At 44.3% G+C, this 25,334-nt stretch overlaps 1 non-coding gene across 1 annotated transcript; it reads right to left on the bottom strand.

The window, feature by feature from the left end:
• Positions 1-4,383: 4,383 nt before the first annotated feature.
• On the bottom strand, positions 4,384-4,458 carry Trnas-cga (transfer RNA serine (anticodon CGA)). Its single transcript has one exon. It is a non-coding gene; the product is annotated as a tRNA-Ser (tRNA).
• Positions 4,459-25,334: the final 20,876 nt, after the last annotated feature.

Below are 25,334 nucleotides of genomic sequence, written 5' to 3'. Positions count from 1 at the left end.
AAATTACTTGAGGTAATGAATTAAGTCACAATACGCTGTGGGAAAACACCAACCGGTCGTAGTTAACCCTCAGGCTATTGACCTAGATGCCAGAGGTATCGATAAGATTTTAGTACCAGTAAGCACAAGACCAGACAACTTGGACGAACAGCTTTTAAAGTTGGGAGTGTGGGCAATGCAAAAAAACAGAGATGTTTCGTAAGATTTGACAAACAAGGTGACATCAAGCATGATCTGTATCAGCGTGAGATAGATACAACGAATAATATCCAGGAAGAACAAGTACAAGCAGTCTTTAAGCGGAAAATAATTGACACACAGTTAATTTTAGATACAGGTTCGACTACCAACCTAATGTCAAATGCATTTTCCTGTGAATTGAAGATGAGAGTCAAGTTTCCTGCCCAAAATTTGCAAGGTGCAAACTGCTACTGGCAGTAAGACTAAATTGCAGAACGAGATGTTTACATTTTCATAGCTATTGTTTTTATTGCGTTACTGTGTTGAGTTCGTTTATTTCATTTCTAAAATCTTTTCCGTTAGTATTGAAATTTTGTCGAATTTGTGTCTTTCTGTGTCATAATAGTGGACTTGATCGTTTCTAATTGTGAGTTTTTTGGCAGCGATAAATGTGGACAATAATTTTCTAATGTATTAGAAAAACACAAGGACATAGAATTGACAATTGATTATTTGCTTATTATTGCTTTGGTGTAAGAAGGGTGATTTTGCTTTGGATTTCACTTTAACTATTCCCAGCGAGGGTATTGGTGTAACACTGAACACAAAACAAACACTGCACTCGGCACCGAAAGAGAACTTCACAGAACCACTTTGATTGTTTTTTTGGGATGGCTGTATAGCGTCATCAGCGAAATAATAAGAAAAGACTTAAAAGAGAGTATTTATAAAGAAGAGACATTTAAAAATTGAATAATATACATTTCTCTTATGTATCCATATTATAATAATTTCTCTGTGTAAGTTTCGAGGGCAAAGAAATATAACAAAATGATCTAAAGAGACGACATGATACGCTATTTTGTTAATTTTTAGTCGCCTTCACTTCTTCTCTTGTCTTGGTTGTGTGTAGACGGACATCTTGCGAGTGCTGGGAAATGTAAGCATATTTGTACTAATTAAGCAGATAAATTATTGATTTAATATTATTGTTCACTTTTCATCTGTAAGAGGTGATCCCGATTTCATGTCTGCCTTCCTTGAATTAACCTGCATTCGAGTAATTTACAGTGCAACAATCGCAGCGGCCGATGCAGCCAACGACGCCATTACGTGGCGATATTAACTTATAAAAATTTAGCGGAAGCGAAAAACTCGCCCGCTATTAACATATACATTTTTCCCCACAGCCGCCCGACGTTGCAGAAAATACGTAGCTTTAAGATTCTTATTTTCAGTACCACAGCCAGGACTCCGACTACAATGCAATGGTTAACGGAGGTAAGAACAAATACTCTCTCTCTCTCGCGCGCGCGTGTGTGTGTATGTGTGTGTGTGCGTGGGGGGGGGGGGGGGGGGGAGGGGGGCGCATTTGTAATTAATAGCTTAAGATTTTTTGGTTTAAAGTGAACTGACTAGCCGAGGAAATTATTATGAAAAGTTTATTCCATTGTTCAACTTATATGCTCATGTTTTAAGATTCAGCGAGTCTAACGTTCATTAACGTAACAAATATTTATACTGAAGATTAATATTGTTACAAAAAAAGAACTTCACAAAAGCATTTAATTGTCAGTCAAAATTAAATGAAATATCAGTTTCATTAAGGCCCACCACGTAAGTCGGCAACAATCAACATTACCAATAAATAATGTATTAAATTACGACGGCCGACGGACGCGAGAGCTGGTAGGCGTGGCGCGGGCTGCAGCGGCGGTGGCGTTGGCGTGGGCCGCTGCCCTCCCTCAGCGTTATTGTTTTCGTCCCATAGGTACGAGAGGTATTCCATGAAATCTTCCTGGTTTTGTTCTATTATAGCATACACTGTTTGACCTAGGATCCAAGTGGTGCTTTGTTTCTTTGGTCTGGGGAAAAGTTTTATGTCCGGGGCGGTTAATAGTTTGATGTTTATCCTTTCAGGTGTACTTCTGTTTATCAGTGCCAGCATCGCTTTGCATGTCTCCCATACTTGTTTCTTTTCTCCGCATTGGAAACGATGTTCCAGGGTATCGTTTTCATTACAGGTCTGACATTTTCATGATGGTCTGAGGTGAATTTCTGTCCTTTGGCGGGTAGGACACTTGTGCTAGGAACCATACTTTGGACAGGAGTTGCTCGTTAATGAGCCTCGCCTTCTCGAATAGGTCCAGAGCTCTATTGCCATTCGTTCTGGCGAGTCCTCTTATCGTGTGTAACACTTCCCTCCAATTTTGTGCCACCATTTTCATCGGGTACGAGTGTAGTTTCAGCCCCAGCCACTTTGTGTTTCGACAGCCTTGTACCAGGTACTTTCGTCTTGCATCTTTTTTTGCCAATCGGTAGTAGGGCAGTTTTGTTATTGTTTATTTTGGCTCCTGCTGCTTGCTCGAAAGTTTGAAGGACTTGGCTTATTTTGTTGAGGTCTTCTCTGTCTCCCACGAAGAGACCAACATCGCCAGCTACGCTTTGCATTTCAGTGTAGTGCCAAGCGACGCGATTCCTGTTATGGTGTCTTCTATTTTTCTAAGCAACGGGCGAACAAACCCATCGAGAGGGGACATCATTGTCTTACTGATCTCTGTATCTGGATGACTTTCGTATTTCGGCCTTTTACCGTCGCCTTTGATGTGGCACTCCTAAGGATGTTCTTAATGATTTTAATGAATGGTTCGCCGAGGCCGTATTTTTCCATCGTTTTGAATAGGAATTCGTGGTCCACGCCGTCGAACGCTTTGTGGAAGTCTATCGATATTACCGCAGCTTCCGATTTATTTACTGCTGTAATGTCGATGCAGTCTCGAATATTGTCCTCCCTGGTACGGCACATGTCTGATGGGGCTTATTATTTTTGCCATATCTTTTTAGTTTGTCCGCCACGCATCGCGCAGCTATTTTGTAATCTGCGTTTAGCAGCGTGATGGGGCGGTAATCTTCCACTTTCCGGGACGCATCTTTCTTCGGGATTAGTATTATGTTTCCCATTGTGAAGTCTTCTGGCAGTTTCTCTCCCTGTATTACATCGTTGACGACTTCGGTGATCGTTTCGCCGATTATGTCCCAGTACTGGATGTAGAATTCCGTTGGAATTCCGACCATTCCTGGGGCTTTACCAACCGCACTGGATTTGACAATGTTGTGTACGTCGTCTTTTTCCATGTTTGCCACCAGCTCCGCCTTTTCTGTCTGTCAGGATGTCCGGCAAGTCGTGGAGTAGGGTGTCTGTTGCTGCTTCGCTCGCTTCTTCTCGCTTGAAGAGTTGGCTGAAATACTCGTGTTCAAGCTTCAGGATCTCTGCTGGCGCTTCTGTGGTGGTTCCGTCTTCTTTTTGCAGGTGTTTGATCTGTTTTTGTTGTGTCCTTCGGATTATTCTGTGTATATGGTGAAATGTGACCGGTTCTTCTTCCACTGTCCATAACGGCTGGCTTCTTTTTATTGCTTCAGTTTGTTCTTTCTGCATATTTACTAGTTTTGTTTTTATGCGCCTTAATTTTGTCAGGAGGGTTGGGGGATCGTTTGTCTGGACGTTTATTACGTCTTTCATGCACTGTGTAGAAGTCAGCGGTCCATTTCTTCCACATTGCTTTTTCCGCACTGTACTTTATGATCGTTTTTCGTAGCGACGGTTTTGCATGTTTTACCCACCATTCTATGGGTGATTGTGTGTTTGATTTTTTCCTTAAACATTCTATCCACATGTCGATGATTTCTTTGCGTAATGTTGTGTCTTAAATCGTTGGTGGACATTTTCCAGAAGCTTTAGCGATGATCTTTCTTCCGTTCTGGGAGAAGTATTTTTGTAATTTGGCAGTTATGGTCCGAAAACACTATGGGCTTAATTTCTACTGTTTCTATACCTTTTTCTAAATTTTTGGAAACGTCTATCCTGTCGAGCCTTCTCTTTCCGTTTCTGTAGAAAAAGGTAAACTCAGTTGCGTCTGAATATTTCATTCTCCACACGTCTCCGAGTTTCGTTTTACTGATTATTTCGTCTAATTCTACGCACATATTGGCTGTTGATATCTGATTTTCCTTCGCCACGACGCAATTGAAGTCACCTCCGAGTACTAGGTTGTCGAAGTTTTCGTTAATTAGCGTACAAACGTCTTATTTGAAAAATCTCGCTCTAGTTTTATTTTCCGATCCTGGAGGGGCGTGTATGTTCGTGAACAGCGTGCCTTGTATTTTGATAGCTATGCCTCGACCGTTTGGTGTCCTACAAAACGGTGTCCTGGACCGAGACTCGAACTCGGGACCTTTGCCTTTCGCGGACAAGTGCTCTACCAACTGAGCTACCCAAGCACGACTCCCGCCCCCTCCTCACAGCTTCACTTCCGCCAGAACCGCGTCTCTTACCTTCCAAACTTTACAGAAGCTCTCCTGCAAACCATGCAGGGCTAGCACTCCTGAAAGAAAGGATATTGCGGAGACATGGCTTAGCCATAGCGTAGGGGATGTTTCCAGAATGAGATTTTCACTCTGCAGCGGAGTGTGCGCTGATATGAAACTTCCTGGCAGATTAAAACTGTGTGCCGGAACCAGACTCGCACGAGAGCTTCTGTAAAGCTTGGAAAGTAGGAGACGAGGAACTGGCGGAAGTAAAGCTGTGAGGACGGGCTGTGAGTCGCGCTTGCGTAGCTCAGTTGGTAGAGCACTTGCCCGCGAAAGGCAAAGTTCCCGAATTCGAGTCTCAGTCCGGCAAACAGTTTTAATCTGCCAGGAAGTTTCAAGACTAAATTGGTTAGGTACCAGGCATCTGTTTCATTACAAACTGAACATTTAACAGTGAATTGCAATTTTCTTATAATTGACACACTCATAGTTGATTATCTTATTGGCATGTACACGTATAGAACATACAAAACACAGATTATAAGGTAATGGTAAATGCCACTTTCATGTAAAGGGTCAGATTTTTTCTATTGATTTTGTCAAAACACCTGATGAAAGTAACAGAAACGGACCCGAGTCAAAAGTAATAGTAAAATATTCCTTTCTAACTGTGTATTTCACAAACAAATTTGACTCTGAACAAGAAGTAAACACTGATGTCAGTCACGAAATGGTAGAGCAGAAACTAAGTGAATCACAGGCACTAAATGATGTGCAACCACAAGAACTTTCTAACTTGTTATTTAAGTACGCAAATGTTTTCAGTAAGGAGCCATAAGTAATCAGAGACTATGAATATAAATCTGAAGTTTATCCACATGGGCAAAGCTAGAGGCAGTAAAGGAAGAGATCAATCATATGATTAAATGATATACACTCCTGGAAATGGAAAAAAGAACACATTGACACCGGTGTGTCAGACCCACCATACTTACTCCGGACACTGCGAGAGGACTGTACAAGCAATGATCACACGCACGGCACAGCGGACACACCAGGAACCGCGGTGTTAGCCGTCGAATGGCGCTAGCTGCGCAGCATTTGTGCACCGCCGCCGTCAGTGTCAGCCAGTTTGCCGTGGCATACGGAGCTCCATCGCAGTCTTTAACACTGGTAGCATGCCGCGACAGCGTGGACGTGAACCGTATGTGCAGTTGACGGACTTTGAGCGAGGGCGTATAGTGGGCATGCGGGAGGCCGGGTGGACGTACCGCCGAATTGCTCAACACGTGGGGCGTGAGGTCTCCACAGTACATCGATGTTGTCGCCAGTGGTCGGCGGAAGGTGCACGTGCCCGTCGACCTGGGACCGGACCGCAGCGACGCACGGATGCACGCCAAGACCGTAGGATCCTACGCAGTGCCGTAGGGGACCGCACCGCCACTTCCCAGCAAATTAGGGACACTGTTGCTCCTGGGGTATCGGCGAGGACCATTCGCAACCGTCTCCATGAAGCTGGGCTACGGTCCCGCACACCGTTAGGCCGTCTTCCGCTCACGCCCCAACATCGTGCAGCCCGCCTCCAGTGGTGTCGCGACAGGCGTGAATGGAGGGACGAATGGAGACGTGTCGTCTTCAGCGATGAGAGTCGCTTCTGCCTTGGTGCCAATGATGGTCGTATGCGTGTTTGGCGCCGTGCAGGTGAGCGCCACAATCAGGACTGCATACGACCGAGGCACACAGGGCCAACACCCGGCATCATGGTGTGGGGAGCGATCTCCTACACTGGCCTTACACCACTGGTGATCGTCGAGGGGACACTGAATAGTGCACGGTACATCCAAACCGTCATCGAACCCATCGTTCTACCATTCCTAGACCGGCAAGGGAACTTGCTGTTCCAACAGGACCATGCACGTCCGCATGTATCCCGTGCCACCCAACGTGCTCTAGAAGTTGTAAGTCAACTACCCTGGCCAGCAAGATCTCCGGATCTGTCCCCCATTGAGCATGTTTGGGACTGGATGAAGCGTCGTCTCACGCGGTCTGCACGTCCAGCACGAACGCTGGTCCAACTGAGGCGCCAGGTGGAAATGGCATGGCAAGCCGTTCCACAGGACTACATCCAGCATCTCTACGATCGTCTCCATGGGAGAATAGCAGCCTGCATTGCTGCGAAAGGTGGATATACACTGTACTAGTGCCGACATTGTGCATGCTCTGTTGCCTGTGTCTATGTGCCTGTGGTTCTGTCAGTGTGATCATGTGATGTATCTGACGCCAGGAATGTGTCAATAAAGTTTCCCCTTCCTGGGACAATGAATTCACGGTGTTCTTATTTCAATTTCCAGGAGTGTGTTATAAAACTTTCATTGTCACCCTACTGTAGCCATGCATTACCAGTAAGTAAAACAGATGGGTCAGTAAGATTAGTTCTCGATTCTAGAGGTACCAATAAGATATTAGTACCAGTAAGCACAACACCAGACAACTTGGACGAACAGCTTTTAAAGTTTTCCAATACAAAATACTTCAGTATACTCGATCTTAAGTTGTCCTACTGGCAAATGAAGCTCCATGAAGAAAGTCGAAAATATACAGCATTTGTTTGTGGTGGCAGAAGTTACAAATTCCGTGTTCTACCTTTTGGACTGAACATTAGTGCAAGTGTGTTTATATCTGCACTGGACAAGGTCTTTGGGACCAGAATTGCTTAGCAAAGTCACTGTTTATGTAGATAATATGCTAATAGCCACACCCACATGGTTAGAACATATCAGGCCCATTGAACAGGTGCTTCAACAATTTGAAGATTACGGAGAAACAGTCAATTTAAAAAAGTCTAGTTTTGGGAAGGAGCAAGTCAAATTTTTATGAGATATGTCAGAACAAGGTATATTACGTGATCCGAAAAAACTTGATGCCATACGCTATTGTCCAGCTCCAAGGAATAAAAAACTAATAGCTTTTTTAAGGCTAGCGTCCTCTTTTCATAAATTCGTACCACAGCAACTGATACACAGTGATGCATTACTCAACTTGTTACGAAAAAATAGGCTTGGTTATGGGACGGTAAGTGTCAAGAGCACTTTAATAACATTTTATAGCGTTTTATTGGTAAAATATTTAGAAAATTTGACAGATCTACTAAAGAGACTCTACACTACGCTTGCCCGTCCTCTTTTGGAGTAATGCTGCGTGGTCTGGGAGCCTTACCAGATAGGATTAACAGAGTACATCGAGAAAGTTCAAAGAAGAGCAGCACGTTTTGTATTATCGCGAAATAGGGGAGAGAGTGACTCAAATGATACGGGGTTTGGGATGGACACCATTAAAACAAAGACACTTTTCGTTGCGACGGAATCTTCTCACGAAATTTCATTCACGAACTTTCTCCTGCGAATGCGAAAATATTTTGTTGACGCCGACCTAAATGGAGAGAAACGATCGTTATAATGAAATAAGGAAAATCAGAGTTCGCACAGAAAGATATAGATGTTCGTTTTTTCCGCGCGCTGTTCGAGAGTGGAGTAACAGAATTATTGTTAAGGTGGTTTGAGTAACACTCTGCCATGCACTTAAGTGTGATTTGCAGAGTATCCATGTAGATGTAGATCTATACATTTTGGTGACATTCCTGATATTCTTGTTGTGCAAGACGGCAGACCGGATGTAGATAGTGCCCGTTTGAGGTCAACAGTGCGTAGTAGCTTTAAATTCTGGACAAGTTCGTTTTGCGAACATTTTTTTATTTTATTATTTTTTTTTAAATAAGCTGTCGCAGCAAGTCGGTCAGTATATGTGTGCCACTAAATTGTATTTTTCAATGGCGTCGGTGAAACGATCCCTCAGATCGGCGTCTGGTAGCGCAGCTCCACTGGAGGCTGACTGAAGCAGGCAATGGATAGCAGTGAGGACATTGTGAGCTATCTATGAAGTTGTTCATATTGCTAGTGCAGATGAGACTTGACAGTGCTGCTGACGACGTTTCATATCGCGTGATTGTTCGCTCACTTTCGGGATTGGTGCTGAATGATTCTGATAAATTCTCGTGATATTCTCTTTTCATACTGATGAAGTAATCTGCATAGTCATCTCGTAATTTTTCCACTCTAGAGAGGCCATTCCATGATTAGACTTCAAATGATTTTATATTTCATGTTGTGAACTGTCTGCATTAACTACCACCGGAACAATGACAGAGCTAAACGAAGCAGTGTCATGTTTGCTCCGAGGCGCCATGCTCGTCTCGTGGTATAAGACGAAGGCAGTTGCTGGTTCAGTTCACGTGGGACTATCGAGCTATATCGCATCAGTTTTTTTTTTTAGTTCTTTCTCCGCAAATAACCAGAACGGAATTTAGCAACAAAATGATGAGAAAACCTTTGCATCGCACCAACTGAACGATCAGCCTATTTTAATTTTCAATCGTCAACCTTCTTTCGTAATGCAATAAACTTTATCCGTTTTTAGTTTGTTATTTTTACTATTATTAGTGTTGCGTGTTCACCCCAAGGAGCTTTCCTTACCCTATCTGGCAACGTAGCACATGACGAGTGAATCTAGAAGAATAGAATGCGGGATGTTTCGCCACGTAGAATATACACATTTGCCTCGGCGTCTTGTGTTCAGGGCAATAGGAAAAGCCAAATACGAAAAGACGAGAACGGGTGGCCAATTTCTGTTAGTTCTAAACTGTGCCGACAGATAAATTCGGGCGGCAGTGTTACTCAACAATCGAAAATGTAGTTTGGAGTCTGCCACTGCTACAGATAGCATTGCCTCAGCTGCCTGTTATAGTGTTACAACTGTAGATGGAAGACTATGTTCGATAATTTTGTTCTGCTGCTGTTCGAATGAGTTATGCCACAGGATAATTTAGGTTCCTTCTTGCTTTTATTTACACTGCTACGTAAACTAACATGGAAGTTTTGGGTACTCAAGTGCGTGTTTCACTTATGACATTCGATTTCGAATACAATTCGTGAGCCTTCTGGCAATCTCAATCCAATACCTCGTGGGAGTAGAGACAATGGTTAGCTTCACGAATACCAAGCAAGAACACGCACGAAGACACTTGGAAGAATTCCAAGAACCATCAGTAACATGGATTCGGATTGTTTCCATCGTTTACGGACCAAACAAGAGGGGAACATCACCAAAGCAATGAACAGCCTAGTTAGTACGCATGATATGTTTAGATCTTAAGGTGAAAACCGTATGATGCCGCAGAATTGCACATTACCCACATTTAGAGTTTAGTTGAACTGTGTTAATGAACATAATTTTCAGTTTCTCCCCTTCTGAAACCTCGAATGAAATGATTACTATACTGTACTGTACGAAGACTTAGTTAACAGCCTTTATTCTTGCTTCCACCCCTAACAACGCACTTCCAAATTCTCGTGGCAGTCAGGAAATTATATTTGTATCTGGCACAGGTCTGCACATAGACACAGTCGATTTCCAGGTGGCAAGTGTTTAATATCTTACTGTTTCGTTCGTGTGGGGCAAGATTGATTTCAATTACTTCTTATTCCATTTAAAAAAGCTTTCGTTGCAAACCATCGAAGTAAGTGTTTTATTCGTTAGTATTTTAGGAAAACTGTAATTGCGATGGAAGATTATACACATCAATATTTCTCATGCCATATGCTGCACGAGTGGAAACTAATATCACTAGCGTTGCTATCCCTGCTCTGAAATTATACAGGGTGTATCATAATTAATGGCGTAAACGCATACAGTTGAAAGTACACGAACTAGAAGCAAAAAAGTCTCAGTAAACCTAGGGTCGAAAATGCATACCTTGAAACGTCCCCTTAGAAAAATTTATGAATGACTGTGCTGATAAACCTCTTACATTATTTGATTTTCAAACAGCTGAGCAGAATTGAACGTGCACAGACATTTAGCTCTTTACCTATTCTGATCAACACTAAACTGTCACAATATTTTTAGCGCTACACAATAAGAATTTCAAAAATGTCTGCAAAAGAATGGCCCTGACTGACAATAACCTATACTTTTCATGAATCACTTAACTCACAAAAATCTTCGGTACTCTAATTACTGCAGTACAGCGAGCGCCAATACTGCCAGCTAAATAAAAGATTCTAACTACTGAAGGCACTAACTACTGATAGGCATAGTTAGCAAATGAGACATTTTGATGGAGAACAAACAATGTATTTACCTTAATAGTGTTCAAAAGTCATAATATATATCAGTTCATGACATCCAGTCTTACAAATTTACTGTCTCTGATGGACACACGTGCAGATCATCCGCTCTCAAAACGCCATCTCAAGCCCCACATCCACCACTGCTGGCGGCTCACCAACTGCGCAACGCTACGCGCTGTTAACAGCCAACTGCCTAACACTACAATAGCAAATTCCAACAATGCAAAACAGCCACAGACTGCACACAGCACAGTCAGTGATTTTCATACAGAGCGCTACATGACGTTACCAACATAAAAACGTAAACAGCCTACTTCCAACCTTAAGAACGAGCAATATTTCATCTTCGATACTGTGAAACAAATCTCTTCTGCAAGTCCTTTGCTTTCCATATTTTGGGAACTGGCAGTATGGACCAAAATAAGAAAAAAATCCAGCACACATGTGCTCTAAAATGCATACCTTAAAAGTTACGAGCATTGGATCATTAGAAGAGTTGTGTTTCAAAGTAGCAAAGATGAACAAGTTCTCATAGCTCTTAAGGAATGCATTTCAGAGCACGTTTACTGGACACTTTTCTTGTTTTGGTCTATACTTGGTTCAAATGGCTCTGAGCACTATAGGACTTAACATCTGAGGTCATCAGTCCCCTAGAACTTAGAACTACTTAAACCTAACTAACCTAAGGACATCACACACATCCATGCCCGAGGCAGGATTCTAACCTGCGACCGTAGCGGTCACGCGGTTCCAGACTGAAGCGCCTAGAACCGCTCGGCCACACCGCCCGGCTTGGTCTATACTACCAGTTCCCAAAACAAATGATCAAATGGGCTGAAACTGGAGCTGAGCTCGTAGGTCTCTCCCGCTCCGGCTAGTGTGCGCTGTCGTCGGTGACTCGTAGTGCCAACTTATGAACTTATGCCGTGGCATCGTTGCTATCGATACCACATCCCCCCCCCCCCCCTGGAACGACGCACTGTCGTTGAATATGGCTTCGACGGCGGCGCAGCTGAGGGGGTGGACAGCGGAACTGCCAGGGCACGCTGTCCACCTAACCCCGAATTGCTCGCGAGGGGGCGAGGAAAACCTGCCCAGGCTGTACACCGCCACTGGGTATGTTCAGATGAGGAGGCGGAGGCGGAGCAACGACCTCCGCGGGCGGCGGCGGCGGCGGCGGCGGCGGCGTGACGGCAGCCTCAGCGTCCATCGGTTCCGGCACCACGAGGGAACATGGCGGCGGCGGCGGCGGCGGCAGCAGCGACGACGGCAGGCGCGCCCGCGGAAGCGCCGTCGGTGGAGTCGTGGGATGAGACAGCGGAAGCTGCGAAGCCTCCAATTCTGACAGGAAACCACCAGCGGCAGAAAACCGAGGATGGCACAAACGAATCTGGTTCTGGTGTCGCTTAACAGTGCGGGAGGGACCAGAAATGAGAAATAAGGCGCGGCTAAGCTGGCGAAGAATGCGCCCCTGCTCCCAGCGCTGCCTGCCAGAGAAAGCGCGATAGAACAACAAATCATGCGGTGCCAAACCAGAACGATGCAGCAGGAGCGTGCAGTGGCGGGTGCAACAGCTGCAGGAGCGACCGATGGGCGCGGCCGTGTGGCAGTTCCGCTGGGGAACGGGTGCCACGTGGCTGAGAGCGATAGGAAGCAAAGAAAGTCCAGAGCGCGTGTTCGAGAGAGTGCGTGGCGCGCAACTTGCTCTTCTGCGACTTAAACGTACGCACGAAGCGTTCAGCCTCACGGTTCGACTGGGGTTGGAACGGGGCTGAGGTCAGATGGCGAATGCCATTAGCAGCACAGATCGCTTCAAACTCTGAGGACACGAATTAGGGGCCATTGTCGGAGACAATAACTTCAGGAAGGCCCTCAAAGCAAAAGATAGACATCAAAGCCAGAATAGTACTGACAGACGAAGTAGAAGACATAGGTACAACAAAAGGGAAGTTGCTGTACGTATCAATAACTATCAACCAGCGGGTGTCCCAGAAAGGACCCGCAAAATCAATATGAATGCGCTGCCAAGGTGCAGTAGTTGTCAGCCACGCAAAGAAGCGCTGGCTGGGAGCAGACTGGTGCTCTGCACAAGAGCCACAGTTAGCAAGAAAATTCTCAAGTTGTTTATCAATGCCGACCCAAGTGCAGTGACGACGCGCTAATTGCTTCGTCCGCACTACACCCCAATGACTAGGGTGACCAGATGCAATTGTTTAAAAAGGAGGGCAAAGGAAGAGAAAAGAGGACACATCAAACGGGTCAACTGCAGATGAGGATACCACCTGTCAGCTTTGGACACGTCACGTGACTGCCGGGAATTACTCGTAAAACTAGTAGTTAGGTGGTGGTGGTTAAATGAGCAATATAAAAAAAAATTAAAAACATTGATTGTGGCGACAATGTGGCGTCAAATGTTTTGTTATGTCAACAACACGGAACTGTTTACAAAGCGAAGAACGGAAGACCATTCACCTCCCTTCATTCGATGCACTGCTACAACTTCTACAATTCAAACAGCAGCTGACGACATTTAAATTGCACTTTAACCTTCCGAATACAAATAAATCGAATGTCTATGAAACAATGAAATAAAACCATGACAGTTAATCTGTCGAGTTATTTCTTACCTTTATTGGCCACTGAGACGTACGTTCCAGACCCACATATCATACATTCCGCTTCAAATTCATTTCTCCCTTTCTTAAAGCCGGATATTTGCAGGAAAGGACATCAGAAAATGTACACTTTCGTTTAGGCATAACCAAATATTTTACGTATCTCACTCGGTTAAAAATTACACACACAAATCACACGTGCACTACAGGAAGTCAAGCCAATACAAAGCGAAGATAGGAAACGAAAATTTTAAATAATCGATATTTGCATTTGCTTATAGATATATCAACGATAACATCCACAATCCTGGTGCCACCTAATAACACCGCCTTCGTGCGTGTTTATCACAAAGGCTGTGCCAATAGTTAAACTATTTAAGAAAAGAGCAATAGAACGGGACGAATTGTAAATTTAACTGTATAACGCTCAACTTTGCGAAAAAGCCGGACACTGTAAAAATCCGCCAGGACCCCGGACAAAGGGGAAGACATGTCCGGATTAATCCGGACGTCTGGTCACCCACCAATGACCAGCGGGCAGCAATCTGAAGATTTCAGACTGCAACGAACGAGGTACAACCACATGAGACTGATCATTGTCAGTTTGTAACAAGATAACACCGTGGTGTACAGACAAGTTGTGACGTTGCGTAAAGTAAAGTCGAGCAAGTGGATCTCGAATCTGCGTAGCAGATGGGGGCCATTGAGTACGAATATACTGCAAAAGAATCTGCAAAGAAGCATCGGCGGCTGTCGCGGAAGCAATGCGACGAAAATCCACCGGAAAACCATCAGCTAATTCCTTATCTTGCGAATCAATAAACATGCAGGACAGTTCGGAAGAATCAAACACTTCGTCAGGACCGATAGGTAGACGAGACAAAGCGTCAGCATTGCCATGCTGGGCCCTAGGGCGAAACAAAATTTCGCAATTGTAGTTAGACAAAAACAAAGACCAACCTTGCAACTTTTGGGCAGTACAGGCCGGAACTGGCTTTGACAGGTGGAACAACGACATCAAAGGCTTATGGTCAGTGACCAAATAGAACTTACGACCATACAAAAAAAAATCATGAAACTTAGTTACTCCATAGACAATAGCTACTAAAGCTTCTTTCTCGATTTGAGAATAGTTTTGCTGGGCAGAACTGGGCAACTTAGACGCAAAAGCGATCGGGCAATCGACAGAACTAATGCGGTGCGAGAGAACCGCTCCGATGCTGTGAGAAGATGCACCGACAGCCAAAACAACCAGTTTGGAGGGATCGAAAGGAATCAAACAGCGATCACTTAACAAAGCAGATTTGAGCTTGTGGAAAGCAGCGTCACATTCCGAAGGCCAAGCAAAAGGAACGTTCTTACGCCGAAGGCGATGCAAAGGTGCAGCAATCTGCGCTGCATTTAGTATAAACCGAATATAATAAGAAATTTTGCCCAACACAGATTGAAGTTCTTTCAAGTTCCTGGGTGCTGGCAAGTCTCTGATGGCACTGAGATGTGACGGCGAGGGGTGGATACCCTGTCTGTTAATCATATGTCCTAAATACCGAACCTCAGTTTGAAAAAAAAATTGCACTTGGCCCTGTTACACTTAAGTCCTGCCTGCAAAAGTACAGTAAATAAGGCACACAAATTCTGCAAATGTTTGTCAGGGGTACGGCCTGATACAACTATATCGTCCAGATAATTTGAGCAATCAGGGACAGTGGCATACAGCTGCTGCAAGTAAGACTGAAAAATAGCAGGAGCCGAAGCACAACCTAACGGAAGGCGGCGAAACTTGAACAAGCCAAGGTGGGTGTTGATTACAAATAGCGCCGCGACTGTTCGTCGAGCGGAATCTGAAAATGTGCGTCCCGCAAGTCAATCATGGAAAAGAATTTTCCCGCACCAAGCTTATCAAAAATGTCTTCAGGACGCGGTAAGGGAAACGTAGCTACCACTGTCAGGGGATTTACTGTAGACTTAAAGACAGCACAAATACGGAGACGACCGTTTGGTTTCTTCACACACACTATAGGCGAAGCAGAAACAGGTTCAATGACACCAATGTCTTGCAAATGCTTAAGTTCAGAAGCTACAGCGTCGCGCAGTGCATGCGGTACCGGGCGTGCCCGCCGGAAAACAGGCATGGCAATGTCTTTAACTACAACATGCGCTGCAAAGTCTGTGGCACAACCAAGGCCATCAGAAAAGAGTTCAGTAAAATCATTGCACAGTGCGGCAACACTGCATGGTCACTAACGTTGATGCAAAGTACATTGCTCTGAATTGCGAGGCCTTTAGTTCGACGAAGCGGGGGCGAACCAACCAAGTCATACGTTGATTTGTTCAGTAAAGAAACTGACGCACCAGTGTCCAGCTGCAAGCGAACAGAACGTCCACAAATGTGCAAAGTGACAAAAAGTTTCCTCACATCACGCTGAATGCGAGAGGAAATGTCTGGCAAAACTTGATTCACGCGACGAGCCGTTGACATACGTGAAGCAGAAGGCTTTGAATAAATGGCATTAACGATCATAGGCAGATGTGAATCATGATCATGGCGGTCGCCGTTGCAGTGACACCCACGCGAGTCACGCGAACGGGAGACAAGTTGTGAATGAGTGTTTCTCTTACTGCACACAACTTGTGCATGTCCCTTATTACTAAAATAACACTGTACTTGACGGGATGGGCAACTGTCCCGTGGGTGGGCACGAAAACAGATCGGACATGATTTCAGTTTCTTAGAGGGTGCCTGGTTTGAACCATGTTTACGTGCACGCGAGCGGCGCGGCGTGGCTGGGCGGAAGGGCACGTGTTGCGCGCTAACAGTACACACACCCGGGGTCACGTCGAACGCGGAAGTAGCAATGTCTAATGTGTCTTGTCTGTCTAGCAAGTCCACTACTTCTGAAAAGACGGGTTTTGAAATTTGAGGATTTGCTCGTGGATGCGGTAATCCGCCACATTCTGCGCAATAGCGTCTCTAATCATTATATCCGCATATGAGCGTCCACATGAGCAATTAAAGTCACAATCAGAAGTTAGTCCCTGAAGGTCTGCTAACCAAGATTTATTGGACTGAGTAGGGCCACGCAGGAGACGAAAGAATTTGTAGCGTGCAGCTACCACATTTACACTGTCACGGAAGTGGGAGTTCAAAGCGTCAATCACTTCGTCGTAAGGTTTAGTTTCTGGGCGGGTGGTGGGAAACAATTTCACGAGCCGCTCTGCACCTGTTATGTTGTATGCTGCGAAGTGTGCCTCGAGCTGGGCGATATATTCTGGCCAGCGTTCAACGTCAGGATTGAAGTCACGAAATGGCGGCGCCGTCGGCGACGGCGTCGGTACAGGCGGTGGCGTCGGAGGCGCCAGAGTAGCTGCACTTTATAGTGTGACCAGTCCATTTATGGCAGCAAGCAACTGCGTCATTTGCTGAGCCTGAAAACGTACAAGATCGGACAGCGAAGCCTGTTCCTGTGGCGAAGCCATGGTTTACACAATTGAAAGTCTTATACTGAGGCTAGCACGAAAAGAAAGCAGTACCGAGCAAAAAAGGAAATGAAAGGGAAACCTCGTCGCCAACTTTTGTATGCCGCCTGGAAGGCGGCGCTTGGGGAGGAGCAGGAGCAGGAAAAATACGTCGGTACTGCACGTAAGTAAAACTGGTTTACTGGAGCCTGAATATATATACAGAGGCATACATAACTTGTACAGATGAGCAGTCTCAAGCTGAAGCTAAGTGTCCCGTCCGTCTGCTCTTGATCAAATGGACTGAAACTGGAGCTAGAGTGCGCTGTATTTCGATGCAAGGGCAATGCGAGGTGTCATTTCTAATCGTGGTGTAGAACAGTGCCCTCCAGGTTCTCTTGTTTTCGTTTTATTTAACGGTGCTGCACATTTCTAGGTGAAATTCTATAACAAAATCTGATGGAAACCCTTACACATCAAGTCGTATCGCAAGCCCGACCCAGTAAGCTGTGTTATTGGTAATAGATGTCTGATTTGCGAATATCAAGCTGTTTCACTACACAAACGTCTCTGAAGAGGTTGGACTCTGCCCTCAACGATACTAATCCGAGTTTTTTTCGTCACGTAGAAACCATACGTCAGGGGAATAGTTACAAAGTGAACATACAGATTCTTTTGAAATAAGTCTCTGTAACAGCAATTCGGCTACCCCTGTAGCCGTTCGCTGACACTCATGTTAACAACTTTCTTTCACTCTGGGTAGCTTTAAAGCCGGGCAATATTGTTGGTTTAAATCTAATTGAAGACGTTAAAAATCACTTTCGGTCAGCATTAAGTTTTCCATGAATCCATATGTGCATACGTGCAGTGTGCCTGCATTGCTATAGAACATACACTGCAAAGTATTCACACAGTTTATGGGGTACATTTACCGTAAGAAATCAAACAACAGCCGCGCGGAATTAGCCGAGCGGTCTTAGGCGCTGCAGTCATGGACTGTGCGGCTGGTCCCAGCGGAGGTTCGAGTCCTCCCTCGGGCATGGGTGTGTGTCTTTGTCCTTAGGATAATTTAGGTTAATTAGAGTGTAAGCTTAGGGAATGATGACCTTAGCAGTTAACTCCCCAAATCAAACAACGAAAGTGAAACACATTTCATCGTAGTTACTCATTATAGCTTGGCTGAAACATATGGATTCCTTACGACAAAACTGCATGAATAATCGCCTCTAAATAAAGAAACAAGATATAAAGCACTAATAAAATTAAGCAAAGTATTAAGGTATTTTGATTCGATCACATAATATAAAATTAATTTTGAATTAATTTGAATATTAGTGTAATGCAGTATTCATCAGGTTAAAAGAAGTGATCTGCCTTCCTTGCTATCGACAGTGAAATGCAAATCGTAGTCCTTTTCTGTGGAGCATCACTCAACATCATAAAGCATGTTATACTATCGAGTGCGATGACCTGTAGCTTACGCTTTCGACAAGGTGAGAGTTAGCGTAGCGCAGACACGCGCAGTCGCTGCGTTTCCAGTAAATGGGTCCCAAAGAGCTGTGGAACATGTCGTGTTAAAAGGCAGACAGTCTGCTCAGAAATCTGTCGCAAAAATATTCCTGGGTGGAACTGCTATTACCAATATGACAGAAAGTCAAATACACACATCAAATAAGGTTTTGCATCACCTCGGTTCCGAGAGTTCCGGAACCTGTATAGAAAAACTGGAATAGAGATAAACAAAAACATCATTTCCGACCTTTTTATTGCTCATGAAAATCACACATTGCATGCTGTACCACCATACAGCGAGACCTTCAGAGGTGATGGTCCACATTGCTGTGCACACTGGTACCTCTAATACCCATCAGCACGTCCCATGCATTGATGCATGCCTGTATTCATCGTGGCATACTATTCACAAGTTCATCAAGGCATTGTTGGTCCAGATTGTCCCACTCCTCAACGGCGATACGGCGTAGATCCCTCAGAGAGGTTGGTGGGTCACGTCGTCCATAAACATCCCTCTGCAATCTATTCCAGGCATGTTAGTTAGGGTTCATGACTGGAGAACATGCTGGACACTATAGTCGAGCGATGTTGTTATCCTGAAGGAAGTCATTCACAAGATGTGCACGATGGGGGCGTGAATTGTCATCCATGAAGACGAATGCCTCGCCAATATGCTGCCGATATGGTTGCACTATTGGTCGGAGAATGGCATTCACGTATCGTACAGCTGTTACAGCGCCTTCCACGACAACCGCGGCCCCACACAATGCCACCCCAAAACATCAAGGAACCTCCACCTTGCTGCACACGCTGGATAGTGTGTCTAAGGCGTTCAGCCTGACCGGGTTGCCTCCAACACGTGTCCTACGATTATCTGGTTGAAGGCATATGCAACACTCATCGGTGAAGAGAACGTGATGCCAATCCTGAGCGATCCATTCGGCATGTTGTTGGGATCTGCACCGCGCTGCATGGTATAGTGGTTGCAAAGATGGACCTCGCCATGGACGTCAGGAGTGAAGATGCGCACCATGCAGCCTATTCCGCACAGTTTGAGTCGTAACACGACGTCGTGTGGCTGCACGAAAGGCATTATTCAACATGGTGGCGTTGCTGTCAGTGTTCCTCCGAGCCATAAGCCGTAGGCAGCGGTCATCCACTGCAGTAGTAGCCCTGGGCGGCCTGAGCGAGGCATGCCATCAACAGTTCCTGTCTCTCTGTATCTCCTCCATGTCCGAATACAATATCCACAGCCAACGTCTATCTTCAGGAGTTCTGGGAGCCAGGATGATGCAAAACTTTTTTTGATGTGTGTACATCGTAGCTGTGCTACTATGAAAAACAGGACTTAAGCATTCAGATGAAAGGTGCTATACAAAATTAGGCAGCGAGTGGTTTCAAGTGCCAGACTTTGCTTTGAGACGATGCTCGGCTTACAGCTAGACCACCCTTGTTCGTAGATGTAGCATTAGAACTCGAACAGAAAAGAAAGCTTCTTCCAGGAACTGCCACAATATACTCTGCTGCCAGTTTGTGCAGATAGTCGGACTTAAGTCGATTGTCAGCGTAGCCATGTTATTTGTCACATGTCGCGATCTGTGGGAAATTAGGAGCGGCTGGCTATTTATGTACTTGATGTTCCTCACTTACTCTCACAGCCATATTCAGATACACATATAGTGAGTACACCTGTCATAATATTATGGTGTACAATAGGTGGTCTGGCCGCGTGGGGTAGCCGTACGGTCTTAAGCGTCTTGTCATGGTTCGTGCGGCTCCCTCCGTCGAAGGTTCGAGTCCTCCCTCGGGCATGGGGGTGTGTGTTGTCCGTAACGTAAAGTTAGTTTAAGTTATATTAAGTAGTGCATAAGCCTAGGGACCAATGACCCCAGCAGTCTGGTCCCATAGTCCTTACCACAATTTTCCAAAAGGTGGTCTACAAGTCTGTGTGGGTGGTATTTTTGCTATACAACCACTGCTCTTTTCTGTATTCTTTTTAAGTAGTGAGCTTGTACACTTTCCCATGTACACTGAACAGCCAACGAAACTGGTACATCTGACTAATATCGTGTAGAGCACGTAAAAGTGCCGCAGCACGACGTGGCATGGGCTCAACTAATGTCTGAAGTAGTGCTGGAGGGAACTGATACCATGAATCCTGCAGGACTGTCCATGAATCTATAAGAGTACGAGGGGGTGGAACGAGAGGGAGGTTCTGAACAGCACGTTTCAAGGCATCCCAGATATAATGTTCATGTCTAGGGAGTCTGGTGACCAACGGAATTGTTTAAAATCAGAAGAATGTTACTGGAGCCCTTCTGTAGCAATTCCTTAAGTGTGCGGGGTCGCATTGTCCTGCTAGAATTGCCCAAGTCCGTCGGAATGCAGAATGGACATGAATGGATGCAGGTGATCAGATAGGATGCTTAGATACATGTCACCTGTCAGAGTCGTATCTAGACGTATCAGAGATCTCTTATCACTCAACTTCACACGTCCCACACCATTACAGAGCCTCCACCAGCTTGAACAGCCCCCTGCTGACATGCTAGGTCCATGGATTCTGAATAGTGCCTGAGTAGGAGGGGGACTAAATATTGGAAACTGATAAATAATTGCTGCTTGAATAATTAAAAAGAAACTGAATGGAAAAAATAATTGAAAGAAGTTGGAAGGTAATCATCACTTTCTGGGCTGAGATGCCGTGGTCCATACATAAGACTCTCCCCTGACGTTTCGCCTTCGACTGCAGAAGGCATCCTCCGAGGACAATCGGCGAACTGCAACGAGAGCACTAGTGAGCGACTTAAGACATCCAGAGGGAGCCGCTGTCAGTCACGTGACGTCGACTTTCTCAATTGAAACTAATCGATTGTCACGCTGTTGCTGCAATGTTGACATCCATATCTTATCCAGCTTAATGCCTTCATCTTTCCTATTAAAATTATTGCAGTGTTTGGCAATCTCAATGGCCTCTCTGTACATTCGCGCATAATAATGCGACGTCTTTGCTATGACGGTCGTCTCACTAAACTTTGTTTCATGATCACCTCCCTGAAACACATGTTCCGCTACAGCCGACTTATTAGTACGTCGAAGGCGGCAGTTCCTTTTATGTTCACCCAGACGGGTGTTGACGCTTCTTTTTGTTGTGCATATATAGACCTTTCCACAACTGCACAGAATTTTATAGACACCTGGTGTAGCTAGAGGATGTCGTTTATCTTTTGCGGATTTTGAACATTCTTTTATTTTCGTAGTAGGTCTGAAGGCAGTTTCCACATCGTACTTGCTTAGAATTTTTCCAATAGCATCAGTGACCTTACTGATGAATGGTAAGAACACTTTCCCCTTGGGTTGGTGTCGATTCTCGTCCGTCCTAGTTGTCAGTCTATCTCTCTGTTGGAATATCCATTCTTCTTGAAGGTCGCTCTAAGGTGTTCAATCTCATCATCTAAGTGAGCTGGTTCACACATTTTGTGCGCCCTGTCTATTAATGTTTTAATTACCCCTCCTTTATGTCTTGGGTGGTCGTTAGAATCTTTCTGCAGGTAACGATCAGTGTGTGTGTCTTTTCTGAAAACCTTAAAACCCAATAAACCGTCCTCTCGTTTGATTACAGTCACATCTAAGAAGTTCAGGTGACCATCGCTTTCCTTTTCCATAGTGAATTGAATTCTTGGATTAATACTATTCAGATGTAACAGGAAGGCATCCAGTTCCTCTTCCCCATGGGTCTATATAACAAATGTATCGTCTACATAACGATACCATCTGGCTGGTCTTTTTCTGGCTGTTTGCAGCGCACGTTGTTCAAAGTTCTCCATGAACAAGTTAGCCACCGCTGGACTAAGAGGACTGTTCATAAAAATCATTATTATATTGAAAATAAGTTGTTGTAAGGCAATGTCTGAATAATGCCAAAATATCACTAGGAAAATTGACCGCTATACATGTGATCGCTTCATTTACTGGGATCATGGTAAACAGCGACACCACGTCAAAACTGACCAGGATATCATTAGGGGCCGCACTGATTTCCTTAATAATATCGATGAAGTGATATGAATTTTTAACATGACTGTCAGTTCCACCAACATGAGGTTTCAACAGCGAGGCAAGGTGTCCAGCTAATTCGTGGGTGGGAGACCCTATTGCGCTGACTATAGGTATCAAAGATACCAGCGGTTTATGTACCTTGGGTAAACCATAGAATCTGGTCGAGTAAGCTTCTGATTTAAAGAGTTGCTTCTTGTCGACTAAAGAGGGGGAAGACGCTTTCACCAATTGACTGGTCATTTTTAAAATCCTCGATATCGGATCTTTCTGAAGTTGTTTGTAATTGTTGGGATCCAAAATGTCCATGATTTTTTCATGATAATCTTTACTCTTCATTATGACAGTAGCGTTGCCTTTATCTGCCGAAAGCACGATAATGTTTTCATCTGCATTGATGTCCCTCAGTGCCTTCCTTTGTGCCTGTGATAGATTACTATTAGGCGGCTTACAAGTGCGCAAGATTCTAGCTGTTTCCATTCTTATAATATCAGCGGACTGCTGTGACAGCTGACGGATACCTGCCTCAACATTAGCCACAATATCTTCCGTGGGAGCCCTTCGGGGCGTCACTGCAAAAATTTCCACCCTTAGCAAGTACTGAAACTTCATCTACAGTCAAGAATTTGTGTGACAGGTTAATAACTGTCCGAGAATTATCCTCTCTTGGGCCTCCCGACGTGATCTTCTGTAAGCTATCAAACTTCCTCTTTTGTCTAACCACTGATATTTCTGCACTTCCTTCCATAGTTCTAAATGTAAGGTTGTCAATCTTATTCCAATCGTCATACTGCATGGTGTTACTAATGAGAATATGAAGTTGAAATAGCTTACTGTTGGTTTCCGCCAGTGTTCGCCGCGTCTGGTGAATCCTCTCTCGTAACATTGCTGATTCCATACGGCTGTAAATTCGATGAGCTTGTGCCGAGCGGAACGTTCTCTTCACTCGCGGAAATTTCGGAACAGTTGACGTGTCCCTGCAGCGTAACAGGAAAGTGAGCGAACACAGTTGTTGTGACTTCTTCTAACGCATGCTCTCGAACCGTCGAACAGCTGCTGACATATCCTCCCCGTAGAGGCGTTTCATCATAGAATGAAGGCTTTCACGACAGGTGTTGTCATCACTTAACATTTCCGGGCTGAGATGCCGTGGTCCATACATAAGACTCTCCCCTGACGTTTCGCCTTCAACTTCTATGAAGTTGGAAGGTAGTTTATAAATCTCTACACATATCCTGGGTGACCTTTAACTGGTACTAATATCAACAGACCTTCAATGTCAATACATTTAAGATCAGTATTCATTCTTAGAATTACGTACTGCATCACATTAGTCCTGATTATAACAATGCCGATGCAGGATAGCTCCTCCGCTACTCGCGCAAATTCCTGTTGTCTGCCCCGAACCTCCTGATGCAGGATATTTGGCGCAGGTGAAATGATGCACAGACAGATGTGATCGATGTGAATATATGAATGAAACTAAAATTTCCTAATAACTTTTAATAGCATTTTATGTATGCTTGAAATACACATTTTTAAACAATACTGGTATGACGGAGCTTTTCATACGTCCACCCGCTACCACTTGTAGAAACAAAGAGGTGTAGAGGCAGAAGTGAATCAACTGAAGAGCGTATCTCTTCTCTTGTTTTTGTATCAAAACATTATCTCTGCCACAAGACAAGTCATTAATTTATCTTTAGCTTTGTATATATATATATATATATATAACTTACATGTATAAAAGGAAAAGAACGAAGAAAGAAAAAAATAATATGATCCGTTGTAATTGCCCCCACTGTGCACTGCCGTCATATGGAGTTGCCCAGTGTCCGAGCTTATTTTCCTTTATGAGGGTTGTTCACTCTCACCGGTATGGGCGTAGCCTATATTTTCGATCATTGGAGTTATCCTGTATGATTACCAATTCATATCGGCATGTCAGCTCCTTTTAATACACACGTTCATAAGTTTTCTCTCCTAACAAAGTGCTTGCTGTAACCGCATAGTCCTATTGTTGTCAGTCAGTATCTTCACAGTGTTTAGCTTGCGAAGCATTCATGCGCAGCTCAACGTCTGTTATTGTCCCGTTTCGCACTCACATGTTCAATACGAGGCCAGAGTGTCCGTGTCATCCGTTTACAGCAACTTTCACTGCAAAAATTTGTGAAGCTCGTGTACAGCGGCGTGATCCTTGTGAAACCCTCGATATAGTGCAGACTGAGATACTGCAGCCCGAGGAATTTATTTCACCTCGTTGCTCTCACTTATTCAGTGGGGACACCAGCCGTACATCCGACATCTGCCAACAAGGTAAGTTTCTTGCCGCTTTTACGACGTTGATGGGCACAGAAAATTCATGTTAAACTATTGCCATCTTTAGTTTAACATGCGCACACCCACGTACATCACATGCACACTTAACACTTTGCAGCCAGGTTTCATATGTTTTCGCACTTTGTGTTTGAGTGTCTTTCATACAGTTACATTACATAAGGTTTCTGTAGTGTCCTTTCCACATACTATACACATAACAAAAAATGCAAATACAATAACAAAATACACTTACCCTATTCATTTGCTGACATGTATTTTCATCGCTTATATACATTATAGTCTGTAACACGTTCTCTTCCCCCTTCTATATATATTTTCATTGCTCATCGTTTTGTTTTAGTACATTTTGTTAAATTACAATTTCCTTACATTATTCGATTCCAATGATATGAGTACACAATTACACTCATTTGGTTATACATTCTTCATAAAACTATAGATTCTGTTTTCATTTATGGCCTAAATTGACATACTTTTCATTTCAATTTACAATGACATCTTCTCAGAGCATATATACAAATTCCAAAGAATTGAAGAAGTAAACAATAGGTACCACGCGCCACTCAGATAACTATGAATTGACTCGCCTCTCTAGCATTCACCAGATAGGTTCTACACACTACAGGATTGAGGAAATTTCACGGAAAGGCATTTATCTGCTCAGTCCCACCTCTTTAATAGA

The sequence above is a fragment of the Schistocerca nitens genome, chromosome 2 (assembly GCF_023898315.1).
Source record: "Schistocerca nitens isolate TAMUIC-IGC-003100 chromosome 2, iqSchNite1.1, whole genome shotgun sequence".
NCBI lineage: Eukaryota > Metazoa > Arthropoda > Insecta > Orthoptera > Acrididae > Schistocerca > Schistocerca nitens.
The sequence above is the reverse complement of the archived record's forward strand: the minus strand, read 5'-3'. Positions and strand labels throughout refer to the sequence as shown.